Source organism: Heteronotia binoei, chromosome 3, assembly GCF_032191835.1.
Source record: "Heteronotia binoei isolate CCM8104 ecotype False Entrance Well chromosome 3, APGP_CSIRO_Hbin_v1, whole genome shotgun sequence".
In the NCBI taxonomy this organism is placed as follows: Eukaryota; Metazoa; Chordata; class Lepidosauria; order Squamata; family Gekkonidae; genus Heteronotia; species Heteronotia binoei.
The window spans coordinates 165,136,090-165,148,153 of record NC_083225.1 but is presented as its reverse complement, the minus strand read 5'-3'; the positions used below and the strand labels follow the sequence as shown (position 1 = coordinate 165,148,153).

Genomic DNA, 12,064 nt, shown 5'->3' with positions numbered 1-12,064 from the left:
TAATGCCCCCGTAGCAATTATTGCCCAGAGGGAAAGTGTGGAAAAATAAAGGGTTAAACAACACCTCCCTCACTGGTAAAAATATCAGAGGGGAAATCTTCAGTCTTTAATTTTTTATTGTTTTTTATTGCAAAAAAAAAAAAATAACAGTACAAACTTCTCCAGGAAAGTGCTCAGCGGCACTAACCACTGAGACCCCAAACCCTCCCCTCCACCAGGAGAAAGGCAGAGGTGCTGCAGCTGTTGGTGGTGGGCAATGCAATTCGGGTTTTCTCTAACCTGGTAGAACCAAAGAGGGCGGGACCGTAGGCGTGCGTGAGCGCCACACTGACAAAGACCCGGTCCAACCAACTTCGGGAAACGCTGTGAGACGGGTCGATGCTCCAATGGGACTGGCTTCTGCCGAAGCCCGCCTCCTGGAAAAGCCAATGGGTGGGCACACGAGGCGGCCTTTCCCTAAGCTCGGCTGGTTGGCTCCTGTCCCTTCTCCTCGCTAGCAGCAGCGCTTTAGCCCGGGTCTGGACCGAGTTAGAGTTGAGGAAGCGCCGGAGGAGCCGCGCAGGCTTCATGCGACTCGCGGGGGGAAGGCAGCGGCTTTTCCCCAGATCGGTGAGGGCCACTAGGAAGGGGTGGTGGTAGAGGGAGCGGAGTCCGGTTCTCCAGAGCGGGCTGAAGCTCCGCTGCCCCTTCAGGGCGGGGATAGGAGCAGTGCAGCCGTGCCTCAGAGCAACCCGGGCTAAATACCCCGCTGCGTGTCGCTCTTGCTGCTGCTTTTCCCCTCCCCCCCCCGCGTCTCCGTCAGTCAGGATTGGGAAAGGCAATAAAAGGAGGGGGGCGAAAGAAGAATGGGAAGGTTCAGGAGCGAGGGGGCAGAAATAGCGGGGGGGGGGTTGCCTTGGGGGTATCTGGCAAGGGGGGGGAGGGTCCATTTTAGCGCAGCTTTATTCCAGACTCCCTCGGGTATGGGGTGGTGTTGTTGTTGTTGCGTGTGTTTTTTTTGTGCATCCCTCCCCTGGATCTCTTTCTCCTCACTGGGGTCCCTTTGCGCCCAGCGCTGCGCTCCGCGGATCCTCCTCTCCCCCCCCCCTCCGTGGCTCCCCTCCCGTATTGTTTGGCTGGGTCTCCCTTAATGGCGGCCGACTGGAGGCGGCAGTGCTGCTGGCTGACTGCAGGGGGCCAAACCCGGGGCAACTGGTCGAGGCGGTCGCCAGGATCGGGCTAGCTGGGGGGAGGGGGGTTGAGTTTTCCTAGCCATCGAGGTCTCCCCCAAGGGGGAGAAGCTTTGTGTGTGAGAGGGGAAGCCTCTCTGCCCTCTCCCTCCCTCCCACGTCTGTGGGCCGCCTCCAGCGAAGGAGCCTTCCTCTGGCTGCCCTTGGGGGAGCTGTGAGGGCCCCGGTCCCTCCTTTGTGGGGAGGCGAGGGAGGAGCTAGAATGTGGCCTGTGGGGCAGTTGGCTCATGTCCCACAGGGGAGAGGGTACCCTTCACCCCAAGTGGAGGGTCAGGTTGTTTTGCCCCCGGGGAAGGGCGTCTCCTGGAGAGGAAGAGGGAAAGGCGCTTTTGGCTACCCAGTAACCCTGGTAAGACCCCACCTTCCAGCCCCCTCCCCCCCCAGGCCAGTTTGGTGCAGCCTTGGCAAAGACCAGCAAAGAGAAGGCGCTCCATTGTGAGTGCTATTTATATATGTTTTTCTGCCTCGGTTAGACCTGCCTGGGGGAGGAGGAGGTAGATCACTCTTTTAAAAAACTAGTATGGGGGGGGGGCTGGCACGAGGATAGGCGTAGGGGGTTAAGAGGAGGTGCTTCCAGGGTAAAGAAGAGGGGGGAGTTGTGGGGTGCAGCAGCTACTGCTGCTGCCCTGGAGCAGAACCTCGGTAATGGCCGTAAGGCGACTCCTCCCCCGCAGGGTGGGCTCTGCTGCAGACATCGCTCCTGCAATACCAACACCCGTAGGCAGATGACGGGCTCTTGCCGCTGCTCGCTTTTTACCCAGTTCGGCAGCGAGCGCGGTGGGGGGGTATATTTCGAGCGCCCTCTAGAGTTCTGGAGCACTTAACTAGATTTCAAATTGATTCTTCTACCAGATCCTTACCTGACTTCTGCAGGCAGGAGGGAGAAGACTTAAAACAATCCAGTCTGATTGTGAATCATATTCTAGCTTTTGCCTTTTGTGTGATGGATCCTGCCTCTTTCTTGTTCAGGATTTCCTGCAGGAGGCATACAGATGGGAAGTGAATATAGATGAATGTCATTGGCATTTTTTGTGTGTGTCTTTGTGTGCCTTCTGTTTTAAAGGCAACTGTCTTCGTTGCCCCTGTTTCTCTAAACTCCCAGGATTAATTGAGAAACCCAGATATTGTCACTCCTGCACTTGTCTCATTTGTGTGAAACTGTCAAATGTATTATAGTTGTTTTTCCACGGGCTACAGCTGCAGTCTTAAGCAGACTTCCTTGGGAGTAAGCCCCAGAAGACTTTGCTTACAAGTAAGCATGCATACCTGGCTGAGTAGCAAGGTCAAAGGAAAATTGCTAGCCTTTTTACATTCAGGGGACATCAAAGTTAACCCTTCTTCATCACTTTGAAGAAATTGATTTAGGAAATAGCAAAGCAATTTTGCAAAGACAATTTTTTAAAACAATGTGGTCTTCACCCTGTAGATTGAGACACTCAAGTGGACTGTGGAAGGCCCAAAATGCTCAATTGTACGCTTCTATGGAGCCCCCCCCTTTTTTTGGAAGGAACAGCTGCTAGTGTGCATGCATAGAGACCAAGGGTGCCATGCTTCCCGTCTGTCTTTGAACACATGCTGCGAGTAGCAGCAGGACAATGAGATGAAGTGGAGAGGATTCTTCCATGACTCCTGCCTCCTTCCTCATTTTGGTAATAGAGCTTGGGTACTATTTCATCTCCCTGGGTCTTTTGGTTAGTTGTACCTGGCCTTAACATGAGGTAGATCATAATCCTGGTTCCCTTTCTTCATGTCATGTAACTGATATCAGTGCTTGTATCTCAGTGAGTCCCATGATGCTGGGACTGGGGCCTAATGAGGGGTTTCAGATTTGGAAAAGTTGAAGGCCACCATAAGGAGACCAGAACCAATTAGTAATTATCTGCAGTTAATCTCCACTAGAGGCCACTGCAAGAATTTTTTGGCAATGTTTCAGTATGAGCTTGCATGAAACTAGTATAGAGACAGGATTTAATGTTTCAAGATCACTCCTTTTGCCATAATTGATTTAGGAAGGATATTGCTAGCCAGGGTGGGCATCTATTCTATCAGTTCATTGTAATTGGGTTACTGCAAAGACTCGGAGTCTGATTCTCAAGAGTTACTTTCTTTAGAACAAATATAAAGATCTAGATTAGAAACAAAGCTCTTAGGCCAGAGTTTTCAAAGTCAGCAGAAGAATAAATATTTTCTTAAAGAATATTTCCTGTGTAGAGCCATTTGAGCAGGCTATGATCTTGAATGTGAGATACTCTGCTTACGTGTTTCATTTGTGACCAATGTGTGTAAAATATTGTGGAGAACTGTATACTGTAAAACTGTCAGGTGAAAATGGCTAAAGATTCTCATTTGACTTGTTAACTTTTATGCTTTCTGACTTTCTTTAGCAGGGGCATGGATAATAAAGAATGATATGATAAAATGAGTGCCAAGGGTTTTCCATGCTATATCTTTTGCCTTGAAAGCCCATTGAGGTGGAACTTCATGGGCTTGCCATGAGTCGGCTATGACTCTATAGCACACTTTGCTTTATAAAGAGATATAGAAGTTGGAAGTGACTGGAAACTGGCACATTGTACAAGTCTAGGAAATAGTGTGGTCAGTTCCATGAAGGCTATAACATAAACAGTTAATCTGTTCTGAATTGTTTGGGAGCAGGTTAAACTGAGATAACCTGGACACATCATGTTCATTCAAAAATTAGCTGTGTAATCTGCACACTATTTACCCTAAAACAACAGGATAATTCTGTGCATTTCAAAGAGATGTCAAAGATTCTAATACATAGTGCTGTAGTTCCAATGACATTTTGTGTATACAGGCATTTCATACCTGATATGGTCTCTGTGTGATCATGGGTAGACAATACTGTTCTAAGTAGATGAGGAGGCTGTTTAAGGCTGCTTTATGGTTCTAGGTACAGTCACTGGTTGTCTTGCTAGGTCATCATAATACCCCCCCCCCCTTTCAACCAAGTTTGTAAACAGCTGTTTGCCTGTGGGGAATTAAGAATTGTCTCAAGGTGATCAGGCAAACAAAGCTCTTAGTCAGATCCTGCAATTCTTTTGGAAGCTACAGTTGCCTAACACAGATAATGGGCAAGTAAAAGTTTCTGCAAGTTGTCTTTGACTTATTTGCATGACTGTCTTAAACATGTTTGTGCCCTAGAGTGTTTTTTTTAGGTTTTTTTTTAAATGAGTTTCAATCATCTATAAAAACATTCTCATTTTCTTGAGGGGGCGTTATCAGGATGAAAAGCAGCATTCCTGAAAACCTTGCTTAAGAGATGAAAATTGACATGAACAAATGCCTTTACACGGGTGGTGTATATACTATCATGATTTCTTGTGACTCACTGCCATCCCAGGAATAGGTTCAGATGCACGCAAGCTATGCCTCTTTTTGAATGTAAGCCTGTCCTAAATTTCATGTTAGTAGGCAGAATAGTCAACAGATTGGATCCTAAAATAGTGAGTGTTGTGATTTCTGTGAATTTCTCCCTCTTGTCTGTATTGTATTGTTTTTGATGAACTTCAGTCCTACAGAAATGGGGCAGGAAGGTCAAAAGTTGCAAAAAACCTTGCAGTTTTTCTGTTCATGGGTTTTTTTTAATGATCCAAGCCCTTGTGTCTTGTGATATAATTTGTGTTCCTTTGATTTTACTAGAGTTGTTTCTGTTTAACTAATGGATTGGATTAATTTGGTTAATAGTTAACTTAATAACTTAACTTAATAGTTCAGCAGTTTTAAGATACCTAGTTTTTGTAATGGGGATAATTCCCTCTAGAAACAGTTTATGGAAATAAAGTTGGTGTAATATGATTAGGTAGATGAGGTGCTTGATGCATAATTAGTTAAATACTGAAGATGATAGAACTTTGTATGGGGAAGATTGTTTTATCTGTTCCTTTTTAGGGTCTGTGTGGAGTTAGAATTTGCAGATTGACATTAAAATGGCCATATAGGTGTCTCCATATAAAAACTGTATGGGAACTGTTATTTCCTGGATGTACCCTTGAATGGACCCCTCAATCTTGTTTGGTCCTGTTCACAGTTACAGCGCCTGAGAATGTGCATGAGTGATTGTTCCCCACATAACTTTGCTTCATGGAGGTAGTCACATAATAGACTTCTTAAATATATTTAAGGTTAAATATATTTAGCATGTTTAAACATGCTTAAGGTGATTAGTATTTTTTATCTTATGATATATATTTCTTGAAAGTAAAATTCAAAGTGGTATATTTGTATACTATTTGTGAGTTCTGCATCATTGAGGGATTTTGGGCTAATCCTAGAAACAATTTGTCAATATTTTTGACATTGATGATTAAGATTACAGCGATATATGATCTTACTAATCATCCACGATGGTGTTCTGTTGTTCTGAAGTAATTTAAGTTGCAGGGAACTGCTGTTTGACTCCTTGGCCTCTGGGATTCTGCAAGGTTCCATCTTGTCTTCTGCGCTTTTAACATCTACATGAAGCCCCTAGGTGATGTCTTTCAGAGGTTTGGGCTGGGTCATCATTTGGCTTCATCTCACTCCTCCAGCAGAACTCAGGGAACCTATGGAAACCTTGAACTGGTTCCTGGAAACAGGTGTGAGGTGGGTGGGTGATAATAACCTGAAGCTTAATCCTGATAATATGGCAGGCGCTACTGGTAGACAGAAGGATGGACCCAGGAATTAAGATGTATCCTGTTCCAGGTGGGGCTGCATTCCCCTAAAGGAGCAAGTTTGTAGCTTGGAGGTACTGCTGGACTTGGGTCCCTTGTTGCATAAACAGGTGGCAGCAGTTGCCAGGAGAACCTTCTACCAGCTTTATCCAGTGATCTGGCTGCGACTGCTCCTGTGTTTAAAAGGAAACCTGGCATTCCTCTTTGTTTACATTTTAATTGCTGTTTCATACTGAGTAACATCCAGACTGAATTTTCTGTCAGAGTAACTGAACTTTCCTGCCTCCCACTTCAGTCTTCTGCTCTCCATGAAATACTGCTCCAGGAGCACACGGGGGCTCGCTGAGATCAGCATAAGGTGGGTCTGCAAAGGAGATCTCCAGTTTAGTCTGGATCCAACTCATTTTTTTAGTTGACTTTTAATGTCTTTTAATTGTTGCCTTGAGAACCCTATTCAGGTGGAATGGCAGAATAAAAATGTGTTAAATATTTTTTAAAAATTAGTAGTGCTGATGTTTTATTTTTCTGTCAATAAATAATGCATTAGACTTTGCCAGTGAGTTTTGTTATGTTACATTTTTTAGCCTGTTCTTCCTCCCAGAAGTTGTCCTCACAACAACCCTCTTAGAGGTATTAGACTGGGTGAATGACTGGTCCAAGGTCACCCCGGAGCTTTGTGACTGGGAGCCCAGATGTAAGTCCCTGGCTCTTTGAACCTCATTTTCTCTTGTTGATATCAAAACTTGTGGGTGGAAGAAAATTATGTAATATCAGCCTTTTCTTAATAGAAAATAGGGTATTCAACCATTATTTGTAGCAGAAATCTCATAAAGGAAACTCCTTACAACTTCTATGAAGTTTTTTACACTTGATACTGTACTATTGGTTCAAATAGTACTATTGGGGAGGGACGGTGGCTCAGTGGTAGAGCATCTGCTTGGGAAGCAGAAGGTCCCAGGTTCAATCCCTGGCAACTCCAAAAAAAAGGGTCCAGGCAAATAGGTGTGAAAAACCTCAGCTTGAGACCCTGGAGAGCCGCTGCCAGTCTGAGAAGACAATACTGACTTTGATGGACCGAGGGTCTGATTCAGTATAAGGCAGCTTCATATGTTCATATGCTCAAATCTTAGTAAGTGCATGTTCTTTCCTAAAAGCCACCAGTCTTCTTGCTCATCACTTCTAATATAAGGTTGCTGCTTTCAAATTTAAAATTGCAGTTATCAATTGAGTTGTAGAGCAAGAGTGATTCTACTTTTTAATTCTTCACTCACTTAAAAGCAGTTTTATTGATTACAGAACTAGCACAAAAGAAGTTGCTTAACTCGAAAGTATGTCTCTTAAAGTAGTAGAACATTTATTTATTTACATCACTTGTCTGCTTTTCTTCCAAAGGACTCAAAGTGGGCATATCAAAGCTTTGTTTCAGTAACTTTGCTCAGCTGAATTTATTGGATATTTGTGCTCGTGAATTAGACTTGAGGGCCCAGTGTATGCCCAGTGTGTACTTAGTTGGCAAACAGAGTGCAGTGAGGCTGATCCCAAGGACAGTTAGTTAATCAAAAATAGTTTTAAAATATATGCATAGTAGGTAATAAAATGAATCAAAGTACTGGTCTTCTCTTGCAAAGGTATCACCGTTAGTTCCTTTTTACAGTTGGGGAGCATTAAAACTGAGAGCCAGTGAGTTTCTTGACCTTGAGCTATCCCAATAATAAAGAAATATTAGAGGCAAAGTAAAAATTAGGAAGTAGTCCTGAGACATCTGGGGTTAGTTGTACTGAACACAAGACTGCTGAGTAAATGGCATGGGAATGAACAGCTGAAATGCTGTTGACTTTTTTTGCTAATATTCTGGCAGGTATCCTAAATATAAACACAGGTTTGCATTCATATTTTTTCTTATAATACATCCTCAAACAAGTTCAAGACAGTTTATGATGTCTGTCCTATTAAAATATTACACCCTACATGTATGCATTCAGGATACGAGGCATGTTTTTTGGATACTTGTATAGGGTTCATTCCCGTTGTACTGACTAATTCTGCTGTTGCTGATAAAATGGCCTGGGGCAAGGAAGCAGTAAGCAGCCCACACAAAGGTTTCTATCTGATCATAGTTGACTGACCAGGCTGAATTTGGAGGTTGCTGGCTGGTGTATGGTCTTAGTTTTTTTCCCCAGGGAAAAAATTACTTAGCTGGCATTCTATATATATAAAAGTGCAAGTGTAATGGCACTTTCTGGCTCTCCCATTGGTTGTGGTGTGCGCTTCATCAGCCATTGACCTGTCAGCTGCCACTCAAGTTTCGTTGCATTCCATTGGTTGAGTCCATTCCTCTTTCCTACCCACTGTCGTCTTCCACTGTGGAATTCAGAAGAGATAGCAGGTGGCGGTGGCAGGGAGATGGTGAAGAGACAGGAAACGAAGGTAGATGTGACTAAGCAGGAAGGCCTGGCCCCACTCGGAGCATTTCCTCAGAGGCTATGACAGTCACCTCTTTCCTGTCACTCCCTCTCCCCCCGCCTCACTCACTCCAGGACAGAGCAGGATTGGGGAAGCTGCTCAATAGAGGCTGTTGCTATGCTATCAAGCTTAGTTTTGTCAGTAAAGGGAGAGGCCTCAGCTGAATATAAGGCCTTACAATCTACCCTCCAAAGCAGTTACTTTCCCCAGGGAGAGAGAGATCTGTTGTCTGGAGTTTGGTTGTAATCTAGGAGATCTTCAGGCTTCACCAGGAGGTTGGCTGCCCTAGGCCTGCTGCTTGCTACTGTTAAGCAGTAGCCTCCCTATGACAGCCAGTGTGGCATAGGAGTTAATGCTTCAGAGCCAGGTTCTTGCTGTGGCACCTGATTGGGTGATTTCGGACCACTCACAGACTTTCAGCCTAAACTACCTCACAGGGTTGTTGTGCAGATAAAAGGGGGGAGAGGAGAAGGATATAAGCTGCTTTGATCCTCACTGTGGAGAAAGACTGTACTTTTCTGGGGTGGAGGCTTCAGGGAGGGGGGAGGAGATGGAAAGTGAGGCAGATAAAGGTAGGCTGACAGTTGGCTGAGGAAATAGGGTTGCCAATTCCAACTTGGAAAATTCCTGCAGATCTGAGGGGTGGAGCCTAGAAAGGGTGGGGTTTGAGGAGGGGTGGGACTTCAGACAGGTACAATGCCATAGACTTCACCCTCCAAACCAGCCATTTCCTCCTGGGGAACCATTTTTGCCAATCTCCAGGTAAGGGCTAGAGATCACTCAGATGGAAATCACTCCAGAGGGCAGAGATCATAGAATCATAGAGTTGGAAGGGACCTCCAGGGTCATCTAGTCCAACCCCTGCACAATGCTGGAAACTCACAAACACCTCCCCCTAAATTCACAGGATCTTCACTGCTGTCAGATGGCCATCTAGCCTCTGTTTAAAAACCTCCAAGGAAGGCTTCACCTCCTGAGGAAGACTGTTCCACTGAGGAATCGCTCTAATGGTCAGGAAGTTCTTCCTAATGTTGAGCTGGAAACTCTTTTGATTTAATTTCAACCCATTGGTTCTGGTCCTACCTTCTGGGGCCACAGAAAACAATTCCACACCATTTACTATATGACAACCCTTCAAGTATTTGAAGGAGGTGATCATATCACCTCTCAGCCGCCTCCTCTCCAGGCTAAACATCCCCAACTCCTTCAACCTCTCCTCATAGGACTTGGTCTCCAGACCCCCTCACCATCTTCATCGCCCTTCTCTGGACCTGTTCCAGCTTGTCTATATCCTTCTTAAAATGTGCCCAAAACTAAACACAGTACTCCAGGTGAGGTCTTACCAGAGCAGAGTAAAGCGATACCATCACTTCATGTGATCTAGACACTATACTTCTGTTGATACAGCTCAAAATTGCATTTGCCTTTTTAGCCACCGTATCACACCGTTGACTCATGTTCAGTGTATTATCCACTAAGACCCCTAGATCCTTTTTGCACATACTGCTGCTAAGACAAGTCTCCCCCATCCTATAACCATGCATTGGATTTTTCCTACCTAAATGCAGAACTTTACATTTATCCCTGTTAAAATTCATTTTATTGGTTTTAGCCCAGTTTTCAAGGGTCATCCTGTATCCTGTTTCTGTCTTCTACTGTATTTGCAACCCCTTCCAATTTAGTATCATCAGCAAATTTAATAAGCATTCCCTCTATTCCTTCATCCATATCATTTATAAAGATGTTGAACAAAACAAAACCCAGGACAGATCCTTGAGGCACTCCACTTGTCACTCCTCTCCAAGAGGATGAGGAACCATTCACAAGCACTCTTTGGGTGAGATCTGTCAACCAGCTACAGATCCACCTAACGGTAATAGGATCCAAACCACATTTTACCAACTTTCCAACAAGGATAGTATGTGGAACCTTATCAAAATTCTTATTGAAATCAAGATTAACGATATCTACAGCGTTCCCCTGATCCAGCAAGGTAGTCACTTTCTCAAAAAAAGAGATCAGGTTAGTCTGACATGACTTGTTCTTGAGAAACCCATGCTGGCTCTTAGTAATCACATCCACTCTTTCTAAATGTTCCAGGACTGACTATTTGATGATTTGCTCTAAAACTTTTCTAGGTATAGACGTCAAGCTGACGGGTCGGTAGTTACCCATATTGTCTTTTTTCCCCTTCTTGAAAATGGGGACAATATTTGCCCGCCTCCAATCTTCTGGCACCTCTCCTGTTCTCCAAGAATTTTCAAAAATAATAGCCAGAGGCTCAGAAATTACATCTGCAAACTTTTAGAACCCTTGGATGTAATTCATCTGACCCTGAGGACTTAGTTTCATTTAAAGAAACCAGGTGTTTATATACTACCCCAATGCTGATCCTAGGTTGGAACTTCATACCCTCCTTATCAGTGTTCCCTCTAAGCTGAGTTAGTGTGAGCTAGCTCACAATTTTTTAGCCTCCAGCTCACACATTCTTCTCTCAGCTCAGGAGAAATGGCCCTAGAGCGCGATAATTTATGCAGTAGCTTACAACTTTAATGCCAGTAGCTCACAAAGTAGAATTTTTGCTCACAAGACTCCACAGTTTAGAGGGAACATTGCTCCTTATATGTTCTGTTTTTGCTATGTTGAGCACCATTTCCCTCAGAAGAGAAGGCTGAGGAAAAGTAGGAATTGAGCAGTTCCGCCTGCCCTTTTTCTTACTCTGAACATAAGAAAAGAACCCTTTTTTTGTAGTTTTTAACAACTTTTGCCAGCCTAAACTCATACTGAGCTTTAGCTTTCTTAACTTTTTCTCTACAAGCACTGGTGATTTGTTTATATTCTTCCTTGGTTATAAGGCCTTCCTTCCAATTCCTAAAGGAGGCTTTTTTATTTCTCAAGTCTTTAGAGAGCTGTTTATGGAGCCAACTCGGCTTCTTTAGGCTTTTTCCATTTTTTCTTATAGGAATCGTCTGTGATTGCGCTTTCAGTATTTCACTTTTAAGAAACTCCCACCCCTCCTGAACCCCCTTCTTCCTAAGTATTTCTGACCATGGGATTTTACCCAGCATAGTTCTAAGTTTATTGAAGTTTATCAAAGTTTATCGAAATGGTGCTCAATATGGCAAAAAAAGTTTATCAAAGTTTGCCTTTCTTCCAGCCTATAAGTCTGACCGTATAGTTTTTCCCTTCCCTAAGACTGTAAATTCCAAAATCACATGGTCACTACTGCCCAGGGTGCCCACTATTTCCACTTATTCAATCAATTCTTCCTTGTTGGTGAGAATCAAATCCAAGATAGCAGATCCCCTTGTTTCCATCTTCACTTTCTGGAAAAGTTGTCAGCAAGACAGGAATCTATTTGACTTTTAATTTTTAGCAGAGTTCAACTTCTAACAGACGTCCAGGTAATTGAAATCTCCCATGATCACTGTATCCCTTCTCTTGGAGAACTTTGCAATCTGTTGTAGAAGTATCTCATCCTCTGCCTGGCTTGGTGGTCTATAGCAGACCCCCACGGTAATATCACTGTTATTTCTTAATCCTTTTATTTTTACCCAGAGACTCTCAACTGAGCTGCCATGTTCAGATTCACATATTTCCTCACAAGTATATACCTTTTTCACATATACTGCTGCGCCTCTGCCCTTTCTCATTTGCCTGCCCCTTTTAAATAAGTTGTACCACTGAATCTTAATA

General features: G+C 44.1%; 1 protein-coding gene across 4 annotated transcripts in view; it reads left to right on the top strand.

Annotated features, from left to right (window-relative positions):
- The first annotated feature begins 447 nt into the window (after positions 1-447).
- Positions 448-12,064, top strand: part of ZMYM2 (zinc finger MYM-type containing 2) — a 93,879-nt gene continuing 82,262 nt past the window's right edge. For all 4 annotated transcript variants that reach the window (XR_009555208.1, XM_060234823.1, XM_060234824.1 and 1 more), the window contains exon 1: positions 448-609. The gene's annotated coding sequence lies outside the window, so the exon portion shown is untranslated. The remainder of the gene's footprint in view (positions 610-12,064) is intronic.